Here is a 22181-nt window from a genome sequence, read left to right on the forward strand (position 1 = left end):
TGCAGCTCGTCCGTTGTGGTGCGCTACGTAGTACGCACCAACCATATCAGTGTACTCACTCCAGGTGTATCGCACCATTAGTAAACAGAGACAATGCACTACTACACTGGTGGACAGCAGTTGCCTACAACTGAAGATCGTAAAATGCTCTCTAACAACCGAAGATCGTAATACGGCCTCTAACAACTGAAGAGCGTAATACGGCGTGCACCGGTTTAAATAATCCTCATAGGAAAAAATGACATTAGGGAAAATATTTGTTTTGATGTCCCCTACCACCTCCCAAAGTTTGTCAGTTTAAATACTTTTCACCCTGTGTGTGTATATCGTTGTCGCATGACTTCTGGCACGTTGTTGTAGCAGGTGTTTCCTCTCCACATGCCATAGATGGGGACAGAGGGTGGGCAGTCAGAACGCTAGCCGCGCTGTGACTTTCCATTGCGTGTGGCTGGGCCGCCATTCAGGCGGCCCCTGGACGCGTGCCCGCCCGCCACCAGCCCTCTGGGGGCGGTACGTCTGGCTGCCTTTGTGGCCGCCGCTATCTGTCCGGCGCCATCTCTCCCCCTTGCGGATGTGTCTCCAGTCCTCCGCAATCCACCAAAAAGCGCCACAGGTAGGCAGCTCAACGCGCCGGACAGCGGTTCCCTTTTAACAGATGCGCCCTTACCAGGAACTGGCCCCTAGTTTTTGCAACTGTCCCCGGTTACCACGCCGCTGTTCGAGAGGGACCGCGCCTTTGGCCTTCGTGGAAAGCGGAAATTGCCAGTCTGAAACTGCCGAAACTGAGGGATCTTGTATCGGTTTTACAACATCCGGTCGTAAAATGCAGGCAGGTATATAAAAGAAGGAAGATTGTTTTAAGGTCCCTTCGACTTCAAGGTCGTCAGAGACGGAAGCACAAGCTTGGAATGAGTCAAGGATAGGGAAGGAAATTGGTCGCGCCCCATCACAGGGACCATCCTTGCATTTGTCTGGAGAAATTTAGGGAAATCACGTTCAATGCGGCTTTTCACGGATGATGCTGTAGTATACAGAGAAGTTGCAGCGTTAGAAAATTGTAGCGAAATGCAGGAAGATCTGCAGCGAATAAGCACTTGGTGCAGAGAGTGGCAACTGACCCTTAACATAGACAAATGTAATGTATTGCGAATACATAGAAAGAAGGATCCTTTACTGTATGATTATATGATAGCGGAACAAACACTGGTAGCAGAAAATATTTGGGAGTATGCGTACGGAACGATTTGAAGTGGAATGATCATATAAAATTAATTGTCGGTAAGGCGGGTGCCAGGTTGAGATTCATTGGGAGACTCCTTAGAAAATGTAGTTCAGCAATAAAGGAGGTGGCTTACAAAACACTCGTTCGACCTATACTTGAGTATTGCTCATCAGTGTGGGATCCGTACCAGGTCGGGTTGACAGAGGAGATAGAGAAGATCCAAAGAAGAGCGGCGCGTTTTGTCACAGGGTTATTTGGTAACCGTGATAGCGTTACGGAGATGTTTAACAAACTCAAGTGGCAGACTCTGCAAGAGAGGCGCTCTGCATCGCGGTGTAGCTTGCTGTCCAGATTTCGAGAGGGTGCGTTTCTGGATGAGGTATCGAATATATTGCTTCCCCCTACTTATGCCTCCCGAGGAGATAACGAATGTAAAATTAGAGAGATTCGAGCGCGCACGGAGGCTTTCCGGCGTCGTTCTTCCCGCGAACCATACGCGACTGGAACAGGAAAGGGAGGTAATGACAGTGGCACGTAAAGTGCCCTCCACCACACATCGTTGGGTGGCCTTTGGAGTATAAATGTAGATGTAGATGTAGAAAACCTAAATCAGGATTGTCGGACGCTGATTTGAACTGTCGTCCTCCCATATGCGAGACAATTGTGACAACAACTGCGCCACCTGGCACATTGCAGGCAGATATACCAGTCCAGGCAGATATACCAGTCGCCCGAACGTTAGTATGAATATTCAAAGTCCGTTATTGGGGTGCAGTATGTATAGGATTGATCAACAAAAATTTTTGGATAAGAAATAAAGAACTTATCAGGTTACGCAGAAGGTAACGACTGGCCATTATCCCACAAATACGGAACAACTCGTGGAATAACATGTCTCATGCAATGTAGGAGAATTATCGTACGTAGAAAACAATAACAAAGAGTAAACAAGTGATAAATGTCCAAATAACATAGACCCCAGTCAACAACTCACTAGTGAAACTGACCAGAGACATGAAATCGACACAACACACGTACACACGTATTACATACAGGATTAAACACTTGACCAAGCTACAAGAATCTCTCATAATGAACACCAAATTCAGTTACCTGAAGCAACATACGCAAACAAAGTGCTGTTCAAGTTGAGCACCAAATCAACAACAGATGAACCACAGAACGTAGACACAACAATCATCAGGACATTCATCAACAAAAAACACCAAATAGACGAGCAATGGTTCAAATGGCTCTGAGCACTATGGGACTTAACATCTGAGGTCATCAGTCCCCAAGAACTTAGAACTACTTAAACCTAACTAACCTAAGGACATCACACACATCGATGCCTGAGGCAGGATTCGAACCTGCGACCGTAGCAGCAGCGCCGCTCCGGACTGAAACATCTAAAACCGCTCGGCCACGCCGCCCGGCAGACGAGAAATGGAAGTTGTTGCCTAATGAAATGATTTATCGGGAAAGTGAGTCGCCGGCCGGAGTGGCCGAGCGGTTCTAGGCGCTGCAGTCTGGAACCGTGCGCACGCTACGGTCGCAGGTTCGAATCCTGCCTCGGGCATGGATGTGTGTGATGTCCTTAGGTTAGTTAGGTTTAAGTAGTTCTAAGCTCTAGGGGACTGATGACCTCAGAAGTTAAGTCCCATAGTGCTCAGAGCCATTTGAACCATTTGGGAAAATGAGTCACTTGGTACTTCAGGGAATGAAGAAGCTTTGGCAGCTGAAGAGGAAGCTGAAAATCGAGACCTCTGCCTGTATGTGTAGAGTAATTCAAGTGCTCCAATGTGGGTGTTAACTATGTTTAAATTACAGAACTTTGGCCAAAGACATTACATAAACACTCTTTGCAGTTGGCAACACTGCAGGCAACTAAACATAATAACGCAGCTGAAATGTACTAATGTGTGCACTTTGTGCGGTGTCAGTGGAGAAATAACACAGCCAACCGGTTGCGAATAATTGTTTAATACATTGAACTAGCTTTCGATACCTCTAAGGATGTCTTCAACGCAAGGGAAATTTAAAAGCCGTATAAAATGATACGTAGAAAAATAAGTTTGACTGAAACATTAACCAAGACGAAAAATGTTATAACATAGAAAGGTTACTTATTTAAAGTGACATTGCGAGAAGGAAATAGTCAAAGTTTAGAGCGGACATCCTCAGCCAAAATTTAAAAATTAAAAACGTTCTAGGATTTGGTACGTACACCTGGCAAGGAACAACCTTAGACTAAGCAGCTCAGTGTCTTACATTGCTGCTATGAAAACAAGATAAGAGTTGCGCCGCCTATTGGGCGCGGACACTTACACATGTCCATTTGAGACATTTAACAGAAATAATCGAATTAAACAACAGTTAATTACAAAAAACAAGGTTCAAAGGATGAGAGCGTAATGTATTTTTGAAAATATAAAGTAGTCGGTTAAATGAAGTACATCTAAGAGTCATCAATTAGACATTACTGAAATGCCCATTGCGTAAAGTACAAATTATCGTAGAATGTTTGCACAAACAGCTGCAGAGTCAAAAAACATCTGCATGAAGGAAACTTTAGAAGTACACATCTATATGAGAGTTGAAGAAAAAGTTTTTTCGAAACAAGAGGCAGGAAAACATAGTAAAAAATGAAGGAGTAAAACATCCGCGAGTAATGGAATAAAGCCATCGAAAGACGTTTTTTGTTACGTCATTCTAACTGTTCGTTGAGTATGAGGACATCGTTCTTAGAAATTTACTTGAAAATCACCAGCTCTTCAAGTACATGGAGCCTATGACCTTTCTGTTCCGAATGTAAAATGGAAATTTCTGCAACACTTTTCGGTTTGTGACCGGAAATTAATAGATGATCGGTTACTGATGCAGCAAGGCGTTGTCTCCGACCTCTACCAGTACCCGTGCGGATATATAAGCCTTTCCAGTAAGGTGACGTAAAGAAATGGCTCTGAGCACTATGGGACTTAACCTCTAAGGTCATCAGTCCCCTAAAAATTAGAACTAGTTAAACCAAACTAACCTAAGCACATCACATACATCCATGCCCGAGGCAGGGTTCGAACCTGCGACGGTAGCGGTCGCGCGGTTTCAAACTGAAGCGCCTAGAATCGCTCGGCCATCCCTGCCGGCAAGGCCGTCGCATTGAACGGAGCTTATGTTAAAAAACAGGATTTTGTAGCCAAAGCAGTGGGGAATAATATGGTATTGTAATCATGAATAAAACCAACCTGCTTTCAGAAAAAAATGTGTTGCGTACTTATTGAGTGCCCCTCGTATGAAAGTACGGAGCGAAATCAATATTCATCGTCAATTGAGCGAGTTTTATTTTTTATTTTTTTTCCAGCAATGTGAGAGCAGTACATGTAAAGAAGCAGGATTAGGGTTTAATGTGCCGTCGATATCGAGTTCATTATAGAGACATAGTACAAGCTCTCTGAATGTTTCAAGGACGTGGAAAGAAATCGGACGTGCCCTTTCAGAGGAACCATACAGGCATTTGCGCGAAGCGATTTAAGGTTCAAAATGGCTCTGAGCACTATGGGACTTAACTACTGAGGTCATCAGTCCCCTAGAACTTAGAACTACTTAAACCTAACTAACCTAAGGACAAAATTGTTAAGGCTTTCGTGGCCACTTGTTGACAAACTGCCTATTGGCTTCTGTCTCGGGTTCTTCGGCCGTCGTTCATCTAATGATTTTTCTGACGTTTCGCCAGCACGAGTGGCTGGCATTGTCAAAGCTTCACCCTCCATTGCCGGTGGTGAACTGGAGGCGAGCCAGGTGTGCTAATGTATGGAACGGTGGGAGTGTGTTCCACGTGGTTAGGGTGTAGGTTTTAATAGCCTAGCGCTATTTTTCCTACATTAAGTTTGATAAGGTTATGGGATATGCATTTGAGTTCCTAAGCTGTCCTGCACGGGGACAAATGTTGTTACGGTTGCTGCATCTTTCTTACCGGCGCAGCAGGTCTGGCCAGCGTAATGACGCCCGCCAGTGTGGTCGGCTGCCGAGTCCTCTGACCAGCTGGTTGGTCGACCTCTCGGCTTTATTGTAGAATGTCGCTGCGTCCTTAAACCTCTGGCGTAGAGGCTGGACGGCAGCGACGCGGTGGAGCTCCTCCGTGGGGAAGTCCTTGGGCAGGTGAAGTGCTAGTCGTAGCGCCCTGTTTTGAATCGTCTGGAGGCGCTTCAGATTTGTATCGGCCGTGTTTCCCCACACGACCGCTGCGTATTCCAGCAGCGGTCGTATGGCGGCCTTGTACAGTGTAAGACCGACGTCTTCTGGCAGCGTTGACGTGGGGTTGAGCACAGGGTAGAGCAGCCTCAACCTACCCAGCGCCTTGCCCCTGATGTTTTCAACGTGCTGCCGCCATGTGAGCCGCCGTTCTAATGTGACGCCTAGGTACTTGGCGGTGTTGTTCCATACGACTGGCACTCCACACACCGATACTGTTGGCGCGTCGTGGCGGAAGGGGCGACTGGCTATAATAATCGCCTGGCTCTTCTCGCCATTGTAGGCGAGGCGCCACTTCTTTGCCCACTCGGTGAGCTCGTCGGTGGCCGCCTGTAGACGCCGCTGCAGGACGTCGACGCTCCAGCTGCTGCTGTAGATCGCCGTGTCGTCAGCATAAAGCGCCGTCTGGACGCGGTTCGTGCGTGGCAGGTCGGCGGTGTAGAGGGAGTACAGCGTCGGACCGATGACCGAGCCTTGAGGTACACCCGCAAGTATTCGGCGCTCCGTGGAAATTCCACTGGCTGCGCGGACGTGAAACGTCCTTTCCTGCAGATAACTCTGCAGGAGCCTCACGTGCGACACAGGTACCCCCTGCACAAGAAGCTTGTACAGGAGGCCGTCATGCCACACGGAGTCAAAGGCACGAGACACGTCCAGCAAGAGAGCGCCGAAATACTTACGTCGGTCAACGGCTCCGAACGCTTCCTCCGTCAGTCGCAGCAGCTGGTGCGTCGTCGCGTGCTCCCGACGAAACCCGAACTGCTCGTCGGGGAGAATTCCTTCGGCGTTTACGTGGGCCAACAGGCGGACCAGGTAGAGCCTTTCGAATACCTTTGATGTTGCTGGCAGGAGGCTGATGGGGCGGTAGTTTTTTGCCAAGCGAGCGTCCTTCCCTGGCTTGGGAAGGGCAACTACCTCCGCATGCTTCCAGCAAGATGGGTATACGCTGGTGCGCAGTAGAGGTGGGCCAAACGGTTATTCTGGAGTAACCGTTATCACAGTTCCAGTTATTCTTTGATAACCGTTATCGTTAACCGTTATTAATAACTGCCAAGTTATTTTTCGCTAGCGAATACCGATAACTCCGACAGTTAAATAACGACATAGTTGGAATCCATCAGTTTAGTTATCAGTATAACTGCGAGTAGTGTGAAATAGCAGGAATGTCGTATGAATCGTGTCATAACCTTAGCTTATTAACTCCGGGTACATTTTAGTTGATGTCAGAACGATTATTAGTGTTTCATATTAAATGTTTGTAGGTTATCGGTCGCTATTAGAAATATTATCTTCGCAGCTGCGACAGAAAGTACGCGGAACTTCGCCAAAGCACTGTTTAAGTAAAATGTTAACAACGTGCATTTTTAAGTATGAAGTAATATGTAAACTGAGTACTGTAGGTTAAATTCGAAGCTTAATTTCTTGTGCTGCTCACATAATAGAATAAAGTGTACAGCCTTATAATACAACAAAAAATATACGTAATGTGACAGTTTCGTTTACTCCTGTGCTGTAAAATCTAGTCCTATTGGGGAAAGTGTGAGTACGCTAATCCAAGTTTTATGTCAGATTTGCAAACTGCTCGATTTCTCCAGCGACAGCATGTTTATAACATATGAAGACATGCAGATCGAAAAGGTTGACAGTGTTACATTTCTGGGACTACAACTCGATAATAAATTCAGTTGGGAAGGGCATTCCACATTTTTTCATTCTGTTATTTCATAAGGGAGCATATTCTGTGGGAACTTATCAAACGTAGCAAAAGTTTTTCGCATGTAAAAGCGTGTAATAAAAATCGTTTGTGGTATCAATTCAAGAACATCATGTAGGAACCTGTTCAAGGAACTTTGTATTCTAACCACTGCTTCCTAATATGTTTATTCCTTTATGAAATTTGTTACAAGTATTTCCAACCAATAGCTTAATACATAATATCAGTACTAGAAATGGGAACAGCAATCTACATAAAGACCTAAAATTACTTACCTTGGTCCAAAAGGGGTCCAATATTCAGGAACATGCATTTTCAATAAACTGCCAGCAAGTCAGCAACCATTAAAAACTTGGTTTCAGATAAGGCACGGTTTACAGTGTGTTTGAAAGACTATTTGATACAGAAGTGTCTTATTCCACCCGTCACCAATATGCCGGAAATGGCTATTTTAAGTGTGTCTATGACGTCACTACATACACATGGCAACAAACACGAAGATACATATAAATAATACAATAACATTTCCCACCAAAAATACAATCAAACCAATGGGACAACTGTGGGAAGTTGGGGGTTTTAGGGTGAGGACAAGCTAGTAAAAAAAACACACCATGATCCCAAAACACAAAATGAAGAACAAAAAGAAAAAAAAATTACAGCATTCTGCTACACCAACAAAAATCTGCAGGAATCGGACACTTCCCTTGAACAATATAGGTCAACTATAGGTGACCATACCAAAACACCAATACCCACAACTAAAAGCACGAAAATTGGAATCAGACATTTCCCTTGACCTATATAGGTCAACCTCAGATGACGATACTAAAACATCAACACACACAACTATGAAAATGGGAATCGGTCATTTCCGGTGACCTATATAGGTACACCACAGTTACTGATGCCAAAAAACCAACACCTACAACTGCGAAAAATAAAACCACAATCCCAAAAGTCCACAAATCAATCATCCCTACATAAATTAAATCACATTCAATACATCATAAATACACAAAATATCACAGCTAGAAAAAAAAAATTTAATTACCACCAGCAAATTCCGGCACTGCAACCTAGATCGACAGCCCCCCCCCCCCCCCACACACACACACAAACCAACTCATAAACACTGTGCCGTAATGACATTCACACACCACAACACCTTTACGTCGAAGCAGACGGGTGGAATCAGACGCTTCCATCGACCCCTCCTTCTACTCTGTAGATGAATATCGTAACAGAGACTGATAGACCAGCTTAGGTAAAAATTCTGCTATATTTCAGTTTTGACAGCACTTGGTTGCAACAGTCAAGATCGGGTATTCTGTGTACGATAAATTTATCAAAAGTACGTAACTGTGTTTTATTCTGTCATTGTACCAATTCTGTAAATATTAGCAGTTACTGTGATATGTTCACATATTTTAACAATCTCCTGACAAATGATGAGGATAATAATTATTATATTCCACTGTATTATGTTATACTTTCTGACATGTTATTTGTCATTCGCGATGGCCAGCGGCTATTTCCGTAGCAGTCCGAAAATATTTGTTCGCTCCAGTTACTATCCTCTCTGGAAACATCACCTGGAACTACGACCTTTAACTGGAGTCACCGAGTCAGGAACGTCTAGACACACAGTTATTCCGTTACCAGCTTCCAGGTTATCTGTGGTGGTAGCCCGATAACTACCAGAGAACTAGAACTACGAGCCAATAACGATAACTGCCAGAGGAGAATACCGGTCTCTGACAGTTATTTCCATAGTCGCTCGAATTCCTAAGTAACTTTCCTTCTACTACCCGTCCAAGCTAAATTAACACGTAAGGCGGTGGCTTAAGGGAACGACCGTACTTGTTAATGCCTGTACTGCAGCTCCTATCAGCCACGGCTCGGACATTAACTTTATTTAATTGTTTATGCTAAAAGAAACGAAGGCCCACGAAATAGTACACAGTTCTTATCAACAGATGGCGCGCAGTCTCACAGTTATTCCCATGGTCTATAGAACGCCTTCCAAATGCGCAGTACGATCTTCGGTCAACAGATGGCGCGAGGCACTGTTGACACTAAACAGTTATTGAAATAACTGCCAGAATCAGAGGAACGGTTATCGCAGTAACCGTTACTTCTCAGTAACCAGTTATTTCTATCAGTTACGTTATTTTTTGCCATCTCTAGTGCGCAGTATCCCGTTAAAGATTGCCGCAAGATGGTGTGCTGCGGCGTCGGGAAGCTGCTTCAGCAACATGTTAGTGACGTTATCTGGTCCGCCGGCTTTCTTGCGTTGCAGGCGGCGAAGTTGCAGCTGGACCTCTTCCGGCGAGACGGGCTGTATCTCGTCGTCCTCCGCGCGTTCGCGGAGAAATACAGGAAGGCGGTCCGCTACTAAGCGCAAGTGTTCCTCGTCGACGGGCTCTTCAATTGTTGTGAAATTTGCAGCGAACGCGTCCGCCAGTGCGTTTGCCTTGGCGTCCGGTTCGCTGACAAATCTGTTGCCCACTTGTAGAGGAGGGATGGGCTGAGTGCGGCGGAGGAAGCTTTTCATTGTCTTCCACGCCGTCCCGTCCTCGATGTTCAGCCCTCCAATTTTGGCGGCCCACTCGGCGTTCCTGTGTGCGTCTACGTCTGCCTTGATGTGGCGGCGCAGCCTGTTGAGTTGCCTTTTCGTCCTCGGGTCCTTGGTTAGCTGCCATTCCCGTTGCAGCCTGTTTTTGGCAGCTATCTGGTCCCTAATGTGACGTGGCAGTATGCGCGGCGTGTGCTCGCCTGGCGCCTTGCGGGTGTTGCGGCCGTTGCTGCCTCTGTGATGGCTTGTGTTAGGTGTTGCAGTGCGACTTCTGCACCTTCAGCGTCGACGTCGGGTATAGCCTCCAGTGCTTCTGCGACGTTTTCACGGTACTCTTCCCAGTTGATGCCCCTGAGGTCGAGTCCGTGTCGTCGCATCGGCATTATCTCCGAGTCGAGCGCGGTCTCATTCAGTGCGTGCTCTGCCACGGCCGATTTCTCCGCCTCCCCCAACCTGCAATGTCGCTTATGCTCTTTGATCCTGGTGTTAATGGATCGTCCAGTCATTCCGACATAAACTTTTCCGCATGTACAAGGTATACGGTATATTCCCGACATTGCAAGTGGGTCTCTTTTCTCCTTCGCCGGTCTAAGACACTCTTTGATCTTCCTTGTCGGTTTGAAAATCGTCTTTACGCCGTGTTTGCGCAATATACGGCCGATTCTGTCCGTCACTCTGGGAATGTATGGCAGAAAGGCCGTACCCGACATTTCTTTTTCTGGTTTCTTACTTCGCCGAGTATTTGGCTCTGTGGAGTACCCATTGCTCCTCAGAACAGTTTCCAGGTGTTGCATTTCTCGTTTGAGGTGTTGCGGCTCACATATTCGTCCTGCTCTCGTTACGAGCGTACTAATCATGCCTCTTTTCTGCCATACATTCCCAGAGTGACGGACAGAATCGGCCGTATATTGCGCAAACACGGCGTAAAGACGATTTTCAAACCGACAAGGAAGATCAAAGAGTGTCTTAGATCGAAGGAGAAAAGAGACCCACTTGCAGTGTCGGGAATATACCGTGTACCTTGCACATGCGGAAAAGTTTATGTCGGAATGACTGGACGATCCATTAACACTAGGATCAAAGAACATAAGCGACATTGCAGGTTGGGGCAGGTGGAGAAATCGTCCGTGGCAGAGCACGCACTGAATGAGACCGACCACGTAATAAAATTCGCCGACACGGAAGTTCTGTCTGTAGAGAAGCACTATCACACGCGCTTGTTCAGAGAAGCTGTAGAAATCCAAAAACACGCGAACAGTTTCAACAAGAAAGAGGAAAGCCTTAAGGTAAACGGATCCTGACTTCCCGTACTGCAGCGAACGACCGTCGCAGGTAGCAAGAGGAGAAACGCACCGGAAATGACCGCGGAGAAGCCCTCGGACGTTGGCGCGCCAGGTACATATAGCCTGCGGCCGCGAGCTCGCCTCCAGTTCACCACCGGCAATGGAGGGTGAAGCTTTGACAATGCCAGCCACTCGTGCTGGCGAAACGTCAGAAAAATCATTAGATGAACGTCGGCCGAAGAACCCGAGACAGAAGCCAATAGGACATCACACACATCCATGCCCGAGGCAGGATTCGAACTTGCGACCGTAGCGGTCGCGCGGTTCCAGACTGTAGCGCCTACAACCGCTCGGCCACCAGGGCCGACGCGATTTAAAGGAAAATGGAAAACATAAATCAAGATGGTCGGACGCATATTCGAACCGAATGTGAGTTCACTGTGCTACCTACTGCGCCAACACGCTAGGTGCAGTGCACGTTTAATTACATGCGTCCGCCGTGGGGCTGACAAGGTAATGGGCTAATTTGTTTGGCTGAGGTGAGGTCAGGTCACGGCAGGGCAGAGGAAGTGCGGTCGCATGCTCCGTGGATGGAGTCGACGTAAACGTGGGGGAGTGCGGCGTAATTGGCCGTGTAATGGTGTCCAGGTGGCGCGGCAGCCGCAGCTGCAGAGACCGCGCCTGGCCGCTCCGTTTAGCACCACGCCCCCCCCTTGCCCACGCCGCTGCCGGCGGGTCGCCACCGCAACAGCGCGCGGTCAGAGCGGCGCGGCGGCGTGGGTTCCGCGAGGCACGTGGCAGCGAAAAACAGTCTCGGAATGTTATACTTGTCAACGGCCTTTATCGCAGTATAATGTACAGGGTGTTTCAAAAATGACCGGTATATTTGAAACGGCAATAAAAACTAAACGAGCAGCGATAGAAATACACCGTTTGTTGCAATATGCTTGGGACGACAGTACATTTTCAAGCAGACAAACTTTCGAAATTACAGTAGTGACAATTTTCAACAACAGATGGCGCTGCGGTCTGGGAAACTCTATAGTACGATATTTTCCACATATCCACCATGCGTAGCAATAATATGGCGTAGTCTCTGAATGAAATTACCCGAAACCTTTGACAACGTGTCTGGCGGAATGGCTTCACATGTAGATGAGATGTACTGCTTCAGCTGTTCAATTGTTTCTGGATTCTGGCGGTACACCTGGTCTTTCAAGTGTCCCCACAGAAAGAAGTCACAGGGGATCATGTCTGGCGAATAGGGAGGCCAATCCACGCCGCCTCCTGTATGTTTCGGATAGCCCAAAGCAATCACACGATCATCGAAATATTCATTCAGGAAATTAAAGACGTCGGCCGTGCGATGTGGCCGGGCACCATCTTGCATAAACCACGAGGTGTTCGCAGTGTCGTCTAAGGCAGTTTGTACCGCCACAAATTCACGAAGAATGTCCAGATAGCGTGATGCAGTAATCGTTTCGGATCTGAAAAATGGGCCAATGATTCCTTTGGAAGACATGGCGGCCCAGACCAGTACTTTTTGAGGATGCAGGGACGATGGGACTGCAACATGGGGCTTTTCGGTTCCCCATATGCGCCAGTTCTGTTTATGGACGAAGCCGTCCAGGTAAAAATAAGCTTCGTCGGTAAACCAAATGCTGCCCACATGCATATCGCCGTCATCAATCCTGTGCACTATATCGTTAGCAAATGTCTCTCGTGCAGCAATGGTAGCGGCGCTGAGGGGTTGCCGCGTTTGAATTTTGTATGGATAGAGGTGTAAACTCTGGCGCATGAGACGATACGTGGACGTTGGCGTCATTTGGACCGCAGCTGCAACACGGCGAACGGAAACCCGAGGCCGCTGTTGGATCACCTGCTGCACTAGCTGCGCGTTGCCCTCTGTGGTTGCCATACGCGGTCGCCCTACCTTTCCAGCACGTTCATCCGTCACATTCCCAGTCCGTTGAAATTTTTCAAACAGATCCTTTATTGTATCGCTTTTCGGTCCTTTGGTTACATTAAACCTCCGTTGAAAACTTCGTCTTGTTGTAACAACACTGTGTTCTAGGCGGTGGAATTCCAACACCAGAAAAATCCTCTGTTCTAAGGAATAAACCATGTTGTCTACAGCACACTTGCACGTTGTGAACAGCACACGCTTACAGCAGAAAGACGACGTACAGAATGGCGCACCTACAGACTGCGTTGTCTTCTATATCTTTCACATCACTTGCAGCGCCATCTGTTGTTGAAAATAGTAACTACTGTAATTTCGAAAGTTTGTCCGCCTGAAAATGTACTGTTGTCCCAAGCATATTGCAACAAACGGTGTATTTCTAATGCTGCTCGTTTAGTTTTTATTGCCGTTTCAAATATACCGGTCATTTTTGAAACACCCTGTAATTACAACCATAGTCTGTCTGTAAACTGAAGAGCGAGCAGCGCTTTTGGTGGGGAAGTGGTCTCTTTTGGAAGAACCCTGCCACCGGCCTACAGGGGCACCCAAAATCAGTTTCCCGTAACCCGTCTAACACTATAGATCGGCGTGCAGTGATATACGTCGTTTCTGTTCGTGGGATCTTAGTTGCCAGTGTCAGTCAGTTAACTCTGTATATTCACCGATATACTCCGGATCGACCTGCATTTCAAGAAAATGTGCAGAATACGAAGAAGAGGAGGTATTTGCGAAGTAACGAGCGCTCGATCGTCTCTAATGTTATTGCAGCGCGTGTTAAGGAGGCGACACAAAAAGAACTGTTGGCTAATATTACCAGTCCCAATCAAAGGGCTGAAGTTTATGCAAACGTCAGCCTCGCCACAATAGGACGCATAAGGAAGGAACACGAAAATAAGCCGCATGGTTAACTGGAATCGCCACAAAGGAAAACTAATAATTTTGGGAGGAAATCCATAGTTAGTAGACAGTTTCACAATTACGTAAAACCTTTGATGCTTATCGAACAGCAGCATTTGAATGTATTCTCTCACTAAAACTCTATCTCGGTTACTACTCCCCTGATTCTAAGACATATTGCCTAAAAAATATGATCAATAGCTATTCTAAACCCTGCTGAAATTTCCTTCGAAACGTGTACACTGGACTACTAAGTAAAAAGCTTGACATACGAGGTGCGTTCACATATTATTTGTTATTTTTTGGTAATAACTTTATTTGTTAATCTACGGCAATGTTATCCTCTTCAAAATATTCCCTATTACATACTATACAGTTACGCCAGTGCTTTTTCCAGTTCCCGAAAGACTTTAGGAACTGTTTCCCCGGGATCTCATCCATGCTTGTAAAACCGCTGTCCTTTAAGGTCTGTTTTGAAATGTTTATACCACTTGTATGCCCTTTGTTTACTCATAACCGACTAACCAATAGCAATATTTAACATTTCTAAAAATATCATACAGTTTATTCCATTCTTGTAACGAAATTTAATGCAGGTTCTCTAATCTATTTTTATACAAAACAAATAATCGTAATACCAAATATACATAACCTCGTACACATACTTTTCTGACATGTTTACGAAAACAGAGACAAACAAGTAATGCAAATAGGACTAATACAACATGCAAAATTATAAATTTCTGAAACACTCTACGTGTTGCAAGAATTGTTAAGTCTCAATGCAGCCCTTCAAAGAAAACTTCTACCGTTTAGTAGAAACACAAAGTAAGAACAGGCCTTAAATTTTACAGATTGACTGCATTACAATTAGCAATAGAGGAAAATACGTTCACATGAACAGGCATTCGGTTCTATATTTGTACACGTAGCAGAAGCCTGACTTACATTATTATCTTAATATTATTTACTCTATAATGTTGTGTTTCGGAAGAAGCTATCATCTTTCGTATTCCTTATGGTTTTAACGCATTTGTTTAAAAATAAGCGTTGCCGGGACGTATCTGTACACAGCGTCGCCACAGATTTAAAGCGCGCGCCGCGACAGGGCCGGTACTACGTTGTTAAACAGCCTGCAGAAGCGCCTTGTGACGCAGCTGGGTAAGCAGAGTGGGGACTCGCTCGCTCGCTCTTCAGTTTACCGACAGACTGTACGTGATAACCGGCAGGAGAAACAATCGAGTTTTACACGCTAACAGCCATGCTTTGACCAGCATTTTAATACTGACAAGATGCGCTTAGTAACGATTTTGTTGTGGTTAACACTGGACGTAGATATCAAATGTAGTATAAACATGATATGAGGATGAGTGATAATTATAATTACGCCCGACCAAAACTACTGTTCGGTAGTTTTGGTGCAGCACATAAATGACGTTGGAAGTGGTAGGATTACCGGTAAAATTGGTAGCACTGATACGGAAACGAAAACATAATTGAATGTGTTATAGAGGAATTGGGAGCTGTTTGTTCGTTTTTCACATAAATAGAACTGCACATCGCTCCATTGTGTATTTTACGTCGTTACAAAACATACATTGCATTTGATGATGATGAAGTCTCATACTCCTTGACAGAGCGTCGCGCGACGATACGGGAGAAAAATGTTCAAATGTGTGTGAAATCTTATGGGACTTAACTGCTAAGGTCATCAGTCCCTAAGCTTACACACTACTAAACCTAGATTATCCTAAGGACAAACACACACACCCATGCCCGAGGGAGGACTCGAACCTCCGCCGGGATCAGCCGCACAGTCCATGACTGCAGCGCCTTATACCGCTCGGCTAATCCCGCGCAGCCGATGCGGGAGACCCGCACCGCTGTACTAGGCAAGGTCCTTGCTGAGGTGGTTTGCCATTGCCTTCGTCCGACCGTAATGGGATGAATGATGATGATGAAGACGACACAACACTCAGTCATCTCGAGGCAGGTGAAAATCCCTGACTCCGCCGGGAATCGAAAACGCTACCGCGAAACCACGAGCTGTCGACACAATGCATTTCATATTACATTGCATTTATAAGTAATATAATTAGATGATCACGTAACTTCTGCGCTTTTATGTTACAAAAGCAATTATTTTTCATGCAAGAACATTTTGCATGCAGAAACACAAAAAATCTTTATAATTGTTGTTATTTTGCACTAAATAGAACGTTCTTGATCATGATCAAAGCCAAGAGTTTCCTGCTAATAAGTTCGACGAAGTATTGAAGCGATGTTTGATAAGATTTTGTTTCGTGTGTGTGTGTGTGTTTTTTAATTTTACCTTTTTTGATGAAATTGTGTTTTATTGTACTGTATGATGAATCTGTAACTTTTTTATTTTTACTACAATATCCCTCAGTTTCACGTTACAAATCAACAATTTTGGAATAAAACCTGAATTAACTTCGACAATTTCAGTTGTGCTATAAATGCTGCTTACTTTTAAGAAACACACAGGTTCAAATGGCTCTGAGCACTATGGGACTTAACATCTGAGATCATCAGTCACCTAGGACTTAGAACTACTTAAATCTACCTAACCTAAGGACATCATCCCGCGTCCGGCCACCCTGATTTAGGTTTTTCGTGATTTACCTAAATCGCACCAGGCAAATGCCGGGATGGTTCCTTTGAAAGGGCACGGCCGACTTCCTTCCTCTTCCTTCCCCAATCCGATGAGACCGATGACCTCGCTGTCTGGTCTCCTACCCCAAACATCCCCCCCCCCCCCTCCAGGACATCACACACATCCATTCCCGAGGCAGGATTCGAACCTGCGACCGTAGTGGTCGCGCGGTTCCAGACTAAAGCGCCTAGAACGGCTCGGCCACTGCGGCCGGCAACACACAGGGGGGTACCCATGTAGAACAAAAATGTGCTGTAGGTTACGCGGTCATTTATATATCCTCACTCAGCCTCGAGACAATTCACCGCTTCCGTTTTCTGGGGGAATCGTGTAAGACAATGTATCACATACGCAGAAAAAGCGTTAGAAATGAGGTAATGCCCAATAGATACGCAACACACCCACCATACAGGTAACATGGTTACGATCTTATTGGCCAAAGCTACTAGAAAAACTACCGTAGTCTACGCCTACGTACGCTAGTTTATGGTAGCCCACGATAGTTGTACAACTCTACTGCTGTTCAACCGAAACCGATTATCATGCAGGTGTAACTGCAAGACCATTAAAATTTATAGTATGTAAAACAGATCGCTGTGTCTCCCTCACCTGACGACGTCAAGTCAACTTGGAATAATCGAACTTTTAAAAATAAAAAGTCAGAGTATCGTACGTGTTTTAAACAATACTTTGCTGTAGTCTTGCATAACATATTTATCGTATTTATTTCAGAGGGAATAGCTGGAAACAAGTTTAGTGGCAAATACGTATCAGGGAATAGAATCGTCATTACATAAATAATTATGGGATCAGACCAAATGGACAGCTCGGCGCTGAATGACGCCTGCTCCATCCTCTTCCGATGATGTCACTGGTCGGAATTATCGGATGACTGTGTGGTTAGCACTCCACTCTGTTAGCCGTTAATAACAGATTTCCAAGCCATAGCAAGCTTTTCCCACTAGCTCTTACGTGATTACTTTTATTGCCCTAGGTCCTCATAAAACTGTATTCGCCTTGTTATAAGTAATCACGAATTTTCAATGGCTTAACATCATAATCATATGCTTAAATGCCATAGAATTTAGTGACGCATGTGACGAAAAATTGACGCCAGTGTCTTGAGCGTTGTGAGTAAACGACCACTTATATTGTACCAGTTTTGAAAATATAAATACGTGATGATGAACTATAGTGACAAGGAAAGCATAGTCTTACTAACTTCTAATCTCATTTATTACGGACGTTGCTTTTATGGGATGTATGTTACCATCAGGGCCGCCAGAAAATTAGATACACTAACTCCTTGCTCTATCAACACCCTCCATCAAACCCTGTGTGACGTCACAGCCGCCTACCACCGAGCGTGCAAGCTGAAGTATATATAAAATGATTTTGTAGCACGTTTACTGCAGATTATATTTACATAGGCACTGTGCCTTAAATCCATCACCCTCTGATGACGCTTTGAAATAAGGCAAGACTATTGGCTTAAATAAAGCCTTATTCCAGTTAGTAAATTCCACTGAAGTTCTCTCGGAATGATAGTAGAAGATACATTTTCGAATTGCCATCCAGGGCTCTGTGTAAAGGGTTAGTGATTGGAATCGATCTTCGTTTTGTGTTATGCTTCGGCTCGATACTCTTGACGGTCGAAGAAACGTTATTTGTAACAACCAAATTCTGTTTTCTCTCTCATTAGTAACGATCCGTAATGCAACATCATAGAAGTTTATGATCATTGTCAAAAATTAATTCTCACTGTTTTCACTTAAATAGTTGACATCGTCAGTTTGTAGGTAAAATGAAACTCTTTGCACAGGACAAGCTCCTCGTACTGTCCATTTAATGCAGGGTGCTAAGATTGGTTGATATATTTCTTAAATACAGGAATTACAACAACTTGTTTACTTCTGCCTAGGGCTACCTGTGCTTCCAGCTATGTTGTCTGGAAACTCCTTTCTTTGCTTTACTTCTTCACTCTTGATCTAAAGAACTCAATTGCGATTTTGCCCAGACGCGGGAGATTGCTTGCTGCGTTGCCAGTTGCACGCGCCCAGAGAAGCAGCGCCATAGTATAGTTCGCAAACTTACGTTTAGGGTGGAGCGCGCAGTTAATGACGTAAAGCCACCACGACCGCATTAACCCTTTCGCTGGTTCAGAGACGTGCTCCCCGCATTCCGCGCTGTGCGCGATTTTGTCATCACTGCACTGCTCGCCTGTGCAGACACATGGTGTTCCGACTGCTTTGACACTATCATTCGATTTCACAAAAACTATTTGGCCAAAAATTTGATTTTTACACATCTTCTTGACTGATACCTTCCCCCCATAAATGGCTTAATTTTGTTTCGATGTTCAACGCAGTTATTGAGCAGCATTAAATGTAGTAAACCATTGCACGAAATTTTGAAGAGTTTGCAGAGGTAAAAGTCCACAGCGTATACTTTCCGTATGGTCGATTTTAGTTGCCACTAGAAATTTCAAAAAATTACAGTCAAACAAATAAAATTCATGAAGTAAGACACTTCGATATTGTTTTTAAATTTATTGCGAAAAAGCGGTTAGTGAGAATGAATTTCCTTGCTATCGCCTGAATTAGGAGGCTTATTGCTTGCTTGGTTTAATTAATTAATAGAATATGAAACAGTTTGTATAAAGAATGCTTTTCCAAACTTTCTTTTATAGAAAGTCTGCTATCAAGACATTGCTTTTGTTCAAATACTTTATTTATGACTGAACGTTTCTAAAACTGAAGACACTGCTCAGCACTGCAGTCGAGCTCTGGCAACGTCGTTCTCTGTTCATTGGCTCACTGTGTTTTGTGACGTCAGATGCGCAGAACGAACCTAAACTCGGCCGCCGTCGTAAATGACGCGCACTTTAGTGGCTCAGTGGACTTCAGTTCCAGATGTCTGGGATTCGACTCTGACCAGTCTTAAGATATTTATCTCTCCCTTGTCAAAGCTTTCCTGTCTGCGAGTGTACGTTAACATGATAAATGCCGAGTCTCGCTGTGGTTCGAAGTCGAGGTTAAACCGCAGGTGCCGCTATAACTGGCTGAGTGAGTCAATTCAAAGGTCTCAGTAAGGCACTGGCAGTGACCGAGTCTAGCCGAGCACTTGGCGTTCAACCAACTTTGGAGGTTGACTGCAGCTTTACTTACTTACTTAGTCGTGGAACGTCATGGCGCTGAAAACAGCCAGCACTAAAGTTTTCATCAGCACGTAGCGATTCGGTGCCGGGTTAACGCGTGGGTATCTCGCGGACATTGACCCGTGCGAAAGCTCGTAGGCACACAGTTTTCGGCGCTTTTTCTTTTATTTTTTGCGTGCGAGCGCGAGCGCGTGCAAACAAGATTGTGAGCACAGAGGGGCCGCGCTGTCGGAGTTTTTGTGTCGGCCCGCGCCGGCTACTGGCTGGCTGCAAACTGCCGCCGGCTGCTCGGCGTCGGATTGCGCCTGCAGGGGGCGCCGCGGTCTGCCGGGTAACCGCCGCACCGCTGCGGGGCTGCTGCTGCTGCGTGCGACTTGTGCTCTGCGTTGATTAGGCATTTATTTCGCCTGGGAAGATTGGGACCTTCAAGCCCTCTCTTACATCTAACTAAACCTACCAGGTAATTATTATTAAAATGACTCTGTTCCGAGTGTTGCAGTGCGGGCTGTATACATCACAGGACGCTGAAACATCGTAGGTTTGTTCATCAAACGGTGCGCTCGCTGAGTACGTTGAAAAAATAATAGTTCCACTTTCTGCCACCAGCAGCTGGGGGACACAGACTTAAAACTGGCCAAAACTGGGTCTCATTTGGATATCCAGAATCACACACTAACATAGTGAGTGAGGTAAATATAGGTTGTTTGTTGTTGTAGTCTTCAGTCCTGAGACTGGTTTGATGCAGCTCTCCATGCTACTCTATCTTGTGCAAGCTTCTTCATGTCCCGGAACCTACTGCAACCTACATCCTTCTGAATCTGCTTAGTGTATTCATCTCTTGGTCTACCTCTACGATTTTTACCCTCCACGCTGCCCTCCAATACTAAATTGGTGATCCCTTGATGCCTCAGAACATGTCCTATCAACCGACCCCTTTTTCTTTTCAAGTTGTGCCACAAACTTCTCTTCTCCCCAGTCCTATTCAATACCTCCTCATTACTTATGTGATCTACCCATCTAATCTTCAGCATTCTTCTGTAGCACCACATTTCGAAAGCTTCTATTCTCTTCTTGTCCAAACTATTTATCGTCCATGTTTCACTTCCATACATGGCTACACTCCATACAAACACTTTCAGAAATGACTTCCTGACACTTAAATCTATACTCGATGTTAACAAATTTCTCTTCTCCAGAAACGCTTTCCTCGCCATTGCCGGTCTACCTTTTATATTCTCTTTACTTCGCCCATCATCAGTTATTTTGCTCCCCAAATAGCAAAACTCCTTTACTACTTTAAGTGTCTCATTTCCTAATATAATTCCCTCAGCATCACCCGACTTAATTCGACGACATAGGTATGGCTGGGGAAATGCCCGCTGACTATATAATAACTCCTAACTGCTTCGACAAGCCTTACAGTATAATCATTGGAAGTAGGGAGCAGTGGGAGAAAACAGTTCGACAAGGCTTGGGGCATGGTTGTACGGGGTTCAGCCAAGACTGGAGAGCAGCATTTCCCTAGGGAAACTGGCCTCTGTATTCCAAGCCAAAATTACTCCAATCAGGGCATGTGTGGAGGAGAATATGAGTAGGTGCTACAATGATCGTAGCATCTACATCTATTCAGACAGCCAGGCAACTCTGAAATCATTGGCAGCTCCTGCAACAAGATCTAAGATTGCCACAGGGCTCTGGTGGAACTAGGGGGAAGCAATACGGTGTACCTGCTGTGGGTCCCTGGCCACTCAGGGATCTGTGGCAATGAACAAGCCGATAGATTGGCTAGGATGGGGGCAACATCTCCATTTATTGGACCGGAACCTGTCTTGACGATCATCAGTTATTTGGCTCCCCGAATAGCAAAAATTCCTTTACTACTTTACGAACCGCCACTGTTTTCGGTATGAAATACTCTGCAGTTAGTATAAATGTGTCTGAAATGTAAAATTTTCGATTAAGTTATCATGTAAGTAAGCTCAAGTTTCACCCGTGGCCTACCTTAACAAGAGATATAACACTGCATTAGTAATTTGCACGATACAGTTCACCGTTACACTAGTTCCGGTTAAACGGAAGTTTTCCACGTGTCGTCCTCACATTTGGGTGCAATACTACATTCGTCTGTGCAGTGAGCTACGAATTGTTCCAAAACACAGTGGGATTACCTCGTAAATCTTGACGACCTTGTGCTATTTGCTCCTCTGTTTATTAACTGTATCAGTGGGCATGCTGCGAGGTAGAGAGGATATAAAACGTAGACTGACGACGGCAAGGAAAGCGTTTCTCAAAAGTGAATTATGGTAACAGCAAGTATAGATTTAAGCGTCAGGAAGTCTTTTTTTTAAAACATTTGTAGGGAGCGATACCGCACAATAAACCTAGTTTCGGTGTAGGCAGTGGCGAGTTAGACCTAAGCTGTTTTAGCTCTCCTGTTAAAAT

Source organism: Schistocerca cancellata, chromosome 2 (genome assembly GCF_023864275.1).
Source record: "Schistocerca cancellata isolate TAMUIC-IGC-003103 chromosome 2, iqSchCanc2.1, whole genome shotgun sequence".
NCBI lineage: Eukaryota > Metazoa > Arthropoda > Insecta > Orthoptera > Acrididae > Schistocerca > Schistocerca cancellata.